Source organism: Lutjanus erythropterus, chromosome 17 (assembly GCF_056507025.1).
Source record: "Lutjanus erythropterus isolate fLutEry1 chromosome 17, fLutEry1.hap2, whole genome shotgun sequence".
In the NCBI taxonomy this organism is placed as follows: domain Eukaryota; kingdom Metazoa; phylum Chordata; class Actinopteri; order Lutjaniformes; family Lutjanidae; genus Lutjanus; species Lutjanus erythropterus.
The window spans coordinates 3,066,057-3,074,902 of NC_139333.1; positions in this window are offsets into that span (position 1 = coordinate 3,066,057).

Sequence of the window (8,846 nt, forward strand, 5' to 3'; positions counted from 1 at the left end):
ACTTTAAAGATACACAGCTAGAAAGACGCAACTCAAGTTCAACTGACACAGTTTCTTAGATCTTGCTTTGAGTTATATAACAATGAGCTCTCTGTACAGCGTATCAAAAGAAGAAACAGGAAAATATCTGCATTTCATCAGCTTCTTACCATTAAAATATAAAGTCTCTTGGATCAGAAGTCTTGTGTCTCGGGCAAAAAATGTCTGCAGTCCTATTCAATTAAATATAGACTGCCTTATTAAAAGTTGCAAGGGGTGTATTCTCAAAGATTGAGTGAAACTCAATGATGCTTTCCTGAATAAGGGTACAAGAAGACCCAACGGAGCTGTGTAGGAACCTTCAACATCCTTTAATGAATAAGAAAGTCTAACTGGTATTATGAAATTTTTCTGATGAATTGGACCTCACAGCTGGAGACATTCATCTTTGAATAAAATACAAAAACACAGAAATAATTGATCAAAAGTTTTAAAGAAGCATTTGTCATTAGCAGTCATAATCCTTCTTTGAGATGTGGTCTAATTACATTGTGAGGCAGCTGGATTAGCAAGATCTTGCAAGAATCCATCTTGCCAGACTTCAAGTTATCCACATCAAAAGTGGTGCAGCCAATCAGCATCCTGGGAGGGACTACTGGCTACAGGCAGGCGTTTAGGTGTGACAACAGCAAGAAGTGTCCATGGAAGCATTAGTCTAATTGGTTGAAGTTACTAGACATGATAGACAGTCAGTTCGTCCAATCACCTGCCAAGTGTTGTTTGAAAGTGCCTGCCCTTTTCCAGATGGTTACTAAGGACAACTTTCTAGATGGTTATGTGGAACAAACCATACTTGTCTAACAGCTTCTAAGGAATTGAAGTTGTTTTGGGTTTTAACATGTACTATGTGCAGCCCTGGGAATTATGTCTGTATGAAACAATTCTAAAAATCATCAAAACATCATGCTAGAAGGGCGCCTCCAAATATGACACTAGAAGAATACCAACAGCATCATAGTCTGAAGCACATGTCTTCATACCTTAACAACAGGATAGGTTTCTTGTCAAGATGCAAGATGAAATGACTGGTGAAGAGTACCAGTGTTGGACCTTAAAGATTGCATAAAGCAACAATAAATATGTGTTCTGATATGAGTCTGTCACACCACAGTAACATGTCACTAATACACAGAAAATTTTCTAAGCACAGAAAATTAGATCTCAGTGTCAAACAAACTACAACCTGAAAACAACCTGAAACATGGATGCTCCATCTAGCAACTTTATTACCTTGCAAGGCAGCTGGATTTGCAAGATCATGTGAGAATCTGTCTTGCCAGGCTTCGAGTTATCGCTTTGTGTTTGCGCCAAAAGTGGTGCAGCAAATCTGCATTCTCGGGGGGAGTACTGGCAGCTATGGGCGCGGTTTTAGGTATGACGACAGCCAGAAGCGTCCATGGAAGCGACTCATCTCGAACAAACAAGACTGTGATTGTGAAAGAACAGAACTAAAGGTTTTTCTCCGTGGAACCTCACACCCCAGATGGTTTGTTACACAGAATCGAAGGAATCTAGCTGCCTCGTAGGTTAACTCCCCTAGCATGTCATATTGTTTGTTGATCTCATTGGTTAGCCCGCGTTAGTTAGTTTCTAAGAATGACTTCCCAGATGGTTCTGTGTAACAAACCATCTGGCTTGTCAGATTAGGTGAAAGGTGTTGTCGTTTGTGAATCGGTTTGTGGGGCTTATACAGTGTTGGGAGACCATGGCTCCGGTATGTTTCCGAGCCATATTTCAGGTCTGCCCAAAAAAATCCTGCACATAAATTGTGAACAACAGTTTAACTCTTTTTTCTTTACACAGACTTTAAATAAGTGATGTAACACAGGGGTAACATGAGTGAGTTAAGGGAGAACAAGCTGATACATCACAATGACTGGCCAAATTTTAAACAAAACTGCTCATTTCAAACAGGTGCAAGCACTACCTTACATATTGATAATAAATTGTTTCAGTATGGTTGGAGTGTCTTGTCAGGGTCTTGACTCCAGCCCCTCCCCTCTGTGAAGCAGCTGCCGGCATCATTTGCCTCTCCCTTCATCTTATTTGTGTATTCTGGTTAATTGTCTCTGTTTATATTCTGCAGTGCGTTGCCTTTTTTTAATTCGGCCCGCACTCCTTTGCCGTTCTTGCCTCCTCGTTCCTGTCAACTTGTTCCATCAAATCAAAAAGCATCCCTCGCTCCCTCCTTCTCTCATCCTCCTTCCTCTCACTCTCTCTTCTCTCACGCTCTCTGAAAACAAATTGTATTTTATAAATGTTAATTAGCATGCCATGGTCTAGGGGATAAGAGTAATGGTGTACATGGGGCGCTGCTGGAGAAGAATTCATTACCACCCGAGACACCTGCTAGATTATAAACAAGTAGCAAACACTGATAATGCTGCTGTTTTGCCTGTCTCCCTAATGGAGAAGTTTACAAATGGACTTTTAAAGGAAAAGAAGAAAACTTATCACAAACAGAAAAGTTTATATGGTCAACATTTTTTATGGTAATTTCACTTCAGTTACTGGTTGAGATGATGATCCAATTAGTTCTTTAATTGCTGTCTAATTGAAGACAATTGAAGACAATAGAAGCAGCAATTTGTTCAAGTGAGTAAAACTGCACTTTAAAGGAATGCTTTTAATTCACTTTTACTGGGAGTTACATGGGGACATTATTATTAATTGACCCTTTTCAAAGCCCAATTGAAAAGCCAAACAAGCACAGATAAAAGCACCAAACTATCAATTTTACTGGCTTAAATTAAAACTGAGTAGGTATTATAATGTACCATGCTATTAAAAATTTCCAGTGGTATGATTTTCAATGCCATCATACATACAGGCGCTCCTCTTTCTATCAGACTGATAGGGAGGTGCTGTACTGTACTGTGCAGCTCATGCCAGCAGGGGTCAGTCTCTATGGGGCAATGCAGCCGAGCAGACAAACATGGCACCTGAGGGATAAAGTTACAAGACTAACTAGTAAAAACAGAAGAAAAACACATCTGTTTGGGATCATTTTGGATTCAGTGCCGATGAGAAAGATAAACTAACAAACACTGACTGATCAAAGTGTTTAACGTTAGCAAACATGAGAGACCGCGGTGGCAGAGAGTGATGATAAATGTGCGCTGAGTGGCAGAAAAGGTACATCTGTTAGTATACATATGTAAAAGATACATCTGTTAGTATACTTACATATAGGACATTTTGCACACTATGTACTCACTGGCCTAGTGCATGAATTTGGACAGGTAGTGCTGTCTCAAAATAAGGACGGCCATTGTGCACTTACAGGAAATGCAGATTGCAGCTTCTTCTTCTTTGTTGATGAACTGAAGTTGGGCGGAGGTTTACTGCCACCCATCAAAACATCTACCAGCTTGTTTATTCATTTGTGTTAACTGATGCTGCAAAAACACCATAGAATACCTGTTAGGTTGTAAGGTTTCAACAACATCGCAGCAACGTTGTTATGGTTAGTGCCAGTAGTTCCTTGTGTTTCCAGTGTTTATTCCACTCCCTACTGTCTCCTGTCTTCCCCTCTGTCTCTCTCTCCCTGTCTGTCTGTGTGCTGTGGGTGTGGCTCTCCCTCTCTCTCCTGGCTTCCAGAATACCTCACCACCTGCACCTCTAGTCTGATTAAAAGCACACCTACCATGCATCAACTCATCAGTCCAGCAGTATGTAAGCCCTGGTTTTTCACCTGTTTGCTGCCAGATTGTAGCTTCTACCATTTTGGCATCAAGGTCTCTTTGCCACCATGGTATCCTGAATACTAAGTCTTTTCCTGGTGTTTTTATTTCGGCACTAACTCTGGTTGAGTGAAAGTGACCCTTGGGTACTGAGAAACAAGTCTGCCTGCCTGTCTCTCTTCCAACCACGCTCACCAAACCTTTTCAAGCTCCTTCCTCGTCTGCCTACCATTTAACCATCATTCATCTACATTTTTCTATAAATTCTCTGTCCTGCTTTTAAGTTCACCTGTTAAACTCAACAAACATAACTAATGGTAACGATGCAACTGCAATGTTGCAGTAATGTCATTTGAAAAAGTACAGAAAATATCATGCAAAGGATGTTGAACAGGCGCTAAAAAATACCATGGAATACATGTTAAATTGTAAGGTTTCAACAGCATTGCAGCAACATAACTAATGGTACCATTGTAACTACAACACTGCAGGGATATACTGTGTTTGTAGGTGTCCAGCGTTAAACACTCAGTTTTTTTGAGCACAACATCCAGATACTTGCAGTGCACTTTGTTTTACTGTACATGTCAATGCAAAAGCACTTATGTCATCAAAACAGAAAGTGTAAGTACAAAAGTACACAAACTGAGACACAGCAACTGTTTAATTGTTTACTGACAGTTTTGGGTCCTATTTTTTTTTTTTTTTTTATTCTTTATAGGCAGAGTATCATTTTTCACCCCCACACACTGCTACAGAATTCTGAATACTAGACTTGCTATTCCTGACTTTGTCCAAATTTCTACCTTCGAACAAATGATGGATGGACTGCTAGCTCGCTCTGACACAAGTTAGAGCATGTAAAGAGGCAATTTTGTTGCTATTGAAATGTGTTTTGCTAGCTAATTTCTACCTTATTTCAAATTTGTAATTTCATTTTATCTTAAAAGTGCATTTTTGATCTCTGGAATAGAAGTTAAACAGAATAATCTAATCAAAGTTCCACTTTTTCCAGAGCTTTTGTGCAGCATCTTACAGAGTATCTGTGCTGTGTGTGGTTTTCTTCTAGTCTTCACCATTTTTACATTTTCTTCTGTCTTTTATCCTTAGTTCTTGTTGAACTGATGTAATGTTCCAGTGCAATGGATGATGGAACCTTGCCTCAGTTGCTTTTGATATGTTCAAGTGGCTGTAATCAATATTTTTTATAATAACAATGCATCATTGTGCTCACTCTCACTCCTCTCATTGCCTTGTTTTCAGCCGCAGCAGGCAGCTGTTTTCAGAGAAAAACAGAAAATCCCACTGTACACCTGCCCAGCAGCAAACAGCAGACAGACACAGTCAGAGGAACATGGTGGAGCATTTAGCAGCTAAAGAGCCAGATGTTTCCCTCAGGTGTTGGTGGAGATCATAAACTGAGCTTAAAGAGAGTGAATATTCATCAGGTGAATACAAACACAACTCTATACGAATTATGATGTTGCTCCATAATCACATATTTAAATTTTGAAGTTGGCATTCATTTTCATCAAATGTTTTATTTAATTTTAAATAAAACTTCCTCTTTCCAGGGACAGTGGAGTCTACATTGTTACCAAAAGAAGTTGAGACAACTCAAAATTTCAAGGCAATGTACTTGAATAGATTTTGTGAGTTTGGTGCCCAATTCAAACTCCTAAGTTCTGAAATCAACGTCAAAAAGTTTTGCCAACCTTTTAATCTTTAGCTTAGATAATTTACTTTTCTTCTTTCTTTAAAAGTCTTTAAAAAATTAGTCTCAGTGAGCTGTGAACCTGATTTGTGGTGCCTTTGGTGCCTGAAAATGTAATGTTTTAACCATTATTCACTTTCACTTCAATAACTTTACTCAGTAATTCTTTAAATACATTTTTGGAGTTTCCAAGACTCAATTTTATCTAAAGAAGAAAAGTATATTATTAGTTTCTTATTATTTTTAAAAAAGAAGCTAATAATAAACCAGTTAACTAAATATTTGAGTTTTTGGAAAATTAAATGATCTCAACAGAAGATTAACAGTTGATAAAACTTTTTTGACATTTAGGAATTTGAGTTGGGCTCAAAACTCAAAAACCTGATGCAGTACTTTTCCTTGAAAGTGCCAAGAGTTTTCACAACTTTTTCATTTTGGAAGATGGAAGTGGCTGATGGGAAAACATCACAATATATTTGGTCAAATAACTCGATATTGCAACAATATTGTAGAGACGACTATTGGTACTTTCACAAAATATTAACCCAGTGAGATTTTTTAATAATCATCAGTAATGTTGATATAATGACTAACTGGGTAAAGGCAAATAACAGAACAGCTAGAACACTTATGTCATATCATGATATAATGATATCCACAATCAATCACGATACAATATAATATCCATATATTGACCAGGCCTAATTCCAAGATGTTAGTTTTGTCATTATGATGATATAACTTTTTGGCACAAATGTGCTTCCATAGATCCAGATGTTTGGAGATGAATGTATAATGTGGCTCTATGTTTCTGTTAACAGACTCCAGCCTGCAGCGTAGCTCATACTCTTCACTTCACTTTGTTTTAATCAGCTGATGATGTGAGTGCCGTTATCATTGAAGTCCACATTCATTGAGTTCACCGTTCACCAAAAATACAAGCTCTGCTAAACGATGCATGTGTGCATATTGCTCTTCAGTTTTGACTCTGCACATCATGTGGGGTAAGAAGTGTACAATAACACATTTTTGTTCAGGCAAATCAAGGGAACCTTTTGAGGTCTTGCTGTAATCAGTGCAGCCTGGATTCTCCTCCCTGTAGCAGCAGACACAGCACATCCCTTTTTACATTAACATGCCGCTCAGTGCAACTTTAACCTACATGTAGATCTCCCAGAGCAAACCATTAAACCTCCACGGCTCATAAATATGATTATAAACTTACAGTTCGCCCTGGTTCTCATTTACTCTATTAACATCTTTAGTGTTATCCACTGTCTGGATTAACCACAGGTCTCCTAATCCGAGTATTAATCCATCAAATCATATTCATCCTGCTGTGCTGCTGTTTCATTAAAAGGAAAACACTTTCCTCCCAACTGTTTGAGGTAATTAATCGAAGCAAAGCAGGCAAACATTCAGCCACATTTCTGAGTGATAGCAAATCACAAACAGATCAAACGAGCTCAGCACATTAAATGTGTTAACTGAAGTATTGTGCGTCGTCTGAGGAGGCGATGAGTTTATTCCTCTGGAGGGAAATCTGTTGATGATGCCAGCTGATGTCAGCAATATTGATTATGATGACCTTCAAATTACAGCAACAATAAAATGAAATATGAAGGTTCTTTTCTTCAGAATCTTTGGCCGGCCTACTTTTTAAACATGCACACAAAATAAACAATGCACTGTCCTTTCCTCCACCATCTGCTTCAAGATTGCACCAGAAACACAAGAATAGAGAAAGTGATGATAAACAAGATAGAGTGGCCGAGAGAATAAAGGCAAAACAGCGAGGGAGCCAGAGAGTGTGGGAATGAGTGAAGGAATAAATGGAAAAAAAAAGGGGCCAGGGCCTCTCATCAATATTTCATTTGCACTGAAAACAAAAGTGGGGGGTGGGTGGGGCGTCGGGGGTCTCTTCGGAGACTGCGCTGAATTCAGCAGGAACATAAAACCCGCAGAGTCAAAAGTCAATATTGGCGAGCGGTGGCGAACAGCCCCTCCAAATGACACTCCATGACGCGGGAGCGGCGGCGGGGATCAGCAGGTCTGCAGTACCAGTTAATACCACTGGCTCTGTCGAAGCGCACTATAAAACACACACACGGACTCACACGCAGTGGCGGACTCAGGCTGTCTGAGGGGCAGGGGCAAAGAAAATACCCTAGAGGGATTATCATTATGTTTTCTCTAGTGGAAGACATCCTGGAGGGAACTTTAACATGTCATCATATCTACTCCACTGTAAGGTACCCTTGAGGGCACTTTAGCATTTTTTCTGCACTGAAAGGGCACCCGAGGCATCATGTTTTCTCTCATTGAAGGGCACCTTAGTCACCTTTTCTTAACTGGAAGGGCACCTAGAGGGTAGATCATCATGTTTTCCCCACTGGAAGGGCACTTAGTCACATTGTTTTTCACTGGAGGGGCAGCCTAGATGGCACTTTACCATGTTTTGTCCACTCGAAGGGCAAGCTAGGGGGCACGTTATCAAGTTTTAGCTACCATATGGGCATCCAAAGGGGCTCTTTTGTATCCACCAGTGCACACACACACACACACACACACACACACACACACACACACACACACACACACACACACACACACACACACACTGCAAGGCTTTTTCCCCCATCTCCTCTGCGTTAACTCACTGAAGCACTTTGCTGCAGGTGAAGCAACCCTCCAATCTTTAAATTTGTGAAAATGTGTAATCCCGACTCAAAGGATCACTGGAAAGCTGCCATGTTTGATCTCTTGGCTGCAGGCGGCACCTTGAATAGAGGATGTGAGTCATTCATCTAAATGGTGTTCAAATCTATTTCGGCACGTTATTGATTGCGTTATCAAACGCATGACGTCTACAGTATTCTTCCTGCCTGTGCATTACGTTTCTATCTTTCTCTGAGGTGAGAGATTATGTTCTTCTTTATTTAGGCAGTGCCGAGGATACACAAGGCTCAATAAGCACTATAGCCTTCAACCAATATGGATTTTCAAGGCGAGTGCTGATACTACTGGATTGAAGAAGATCGCCTGGCTGAAGCATGGGCCAATTAAACTATTGTACTCAACAACAGCTGCACATTGTGTGTGTTTTCTAGTGAAAAGTTAAAGAATGTAAAATATTGATGTTCACAGGCCTGCTTGGTGAAATGCCTTGTGTGATGAGTTGTTTTCCTGTTTTGAGGCACACTGCAGCCTCAATAGAACTTTTCAGTTTTGCTTACAGGAGTCTACCAATCATTTATATTCTTCTTACTGTCAGCCAGCTACGACACCAAAATCAACGGCTCTATTGTAGTCCAACATTGTTCAAAACACATCAAATGAGCCGGTAACATCTTCCTTCATTATCATGAGTATATATAAGTTCACCCCAAAATCAAAAATACACATTTCCC